At 39.8% G+C, this 1709-nt stretch overlaps 1 protein-coding gene across 6 annotated transcripts in view; it reads left to right on the top strand.

Annotated features, from left to right (window-relative positions):
* The window catches only part of LOC106881150 (pre-mRNA-processing factor 40 homolog A), a 123166-nt gene that overhangs the window by 103812 nt on the left and 17645 nt on the right, over positions 1 to 1709 (top strand). The window lies entirely within an intron of this gene.

Here is a 1709-nt window from a genome sequence, read left to right as displayed (position 1 = left end):
TATCTATCTATCTATATATATGTGTATATATATGTGTGTATATATATATATATATATATATATATATATATATGCATTATATATTGTTTAGTTCTCGAGTCTTAGTGATACACACATACATACATATATACAGACAGACAGACAGAGACACATTCTTATTTTAATTTTTCATCATCATCATTTAACGTCTGTTGTCCATGTTGGCATGAATTGGGCTGTTTGACGGGCTGGCAAACTGGAAGGCCACATCAGACTCCAGTCTGATTTGGCATGGTTTCTACAGCTGGATGCCATTCCTAATGCCAAGCACTCTGAGAATGTAATAGGTGCTTTTACGTGTCACCTGCATGGATGCCATTTGCATGGCACCAGTATCTGCTATGACTGCGATTTTGCTCAGCTTGATGGTTTTCTCAAGCATGACATAATGTCAAAAGTTTTGGTCACTGCCTCCGTGAGGTCCAACACTCAAAAGGAGCTCAGCCATTTTGCCTCGAAAGGTGCTCTTTACATGTCTCGACTCTCTCTGAAAAACATTTGTTAGCTAATAAAGTCATATAACTCCTCATTCTTTCTCTGATTACTGTTATACTCTGTACCAACCTATCAATTGGTGAGTAACTTTGGATTTACAGTTTGTACATGTTACGAGATGTCTAACCCACACAGATTGCTATACTCTTTCACTAGTCAGTCTGTTAGTCAGGCTCATCGCATGGAGCACTTACTGAGCTACCTGCCCAAATTTTTTTAATCCCTGCTGTCATTTGCTATATATTACAAATAAATAGGAGGAGCTTGTCAAGTAAGGTATTTCTTAGTGCTTCTAGTTTAAGTCATTTAGAGATGAATTAGTGAAATTAATGACACAATTGTCTAGTGTATGACATAGATATGGTTTCACTCAAATATTTATCATTATTTAACATCCATTTCCCAATGCTGGCATGGGTTGGGCAATTTGACAGGAGCTGGAGTGCTGCACCAGGCTTCAGTGTCAGCTTTGGCATGGTTTCTATGGCTGGATGCCCTTCTTAATGCTAGCCACTTTACAGAGTCTTTAAAAAATAGTATCAACACCAGTACATTATACATAGCACTGACATGGGTGCTTTTTATGTGACACTCGCACAGATCTTTTTTGTGTGACATTTGCACTCATATATTCATTTTTCCTGCTTCTGTCATACTTGGGAACATTAAAACTATATTGTATTACACACTCACACAAAGTCTCATCTATCATCATCATCGTTTAACGTCTGCTTTCCATGCTAGCATGGGTTGGACAGTTTGACTGAGGACTGGTGAGCCAGAGGTTGCACCAGGTTCAATCTGATCTGGTAATATTTCTACAGCTGGATGCCCTTCCTAATGCCAACCACTCTGAGAGTGTAGTGGGTGCTTACGTGCCACCGGCACGAGGGCCAGTCAGTCTGTTCTGGCAACGACCACGATCAAAAGGTGTTTTACGTACTACCTGCACGGGAGCCAGTCTGGTAGCACTGGCAGCAATCATGCTTGAATATTGTTTTTCATGTGCCACCAGCACGTGCTGGTAAGACGACGCTGGCAATAATGAATGTGAAAATGGCACAGAAGCAAATCAGGCATTTCAATTTAAGAAGGAATTTAGTAAAATGGTTCAAAAGTTATACAAAGAAAATACCACTGGCTTCGATGATGAGCCTCATCCTATCAAACATCAG

Source organism: Octopus bimaculoides, chromosome 1 (assembly GCF_001194135.2).
Source record: "Octopus bimaculoides isolate UCB-OBI-ISO-001 chromosome 1, ASM119413v2, whole genome shotgun sequence".
In the NCBI taxonomy this organism is placed as follows: domain Eukaryota; kingdom Metazoa; phylum Mollusca; class Cephalopoda; order Octopoda; family Octopodidae; genus Octopus; species Octopus bimaculoides.
The sequence above is the reverse complement of the archived record's forward strand: the minus strand, read 5'-3'. Positions and strand labels throughout refer to the sequence as shown.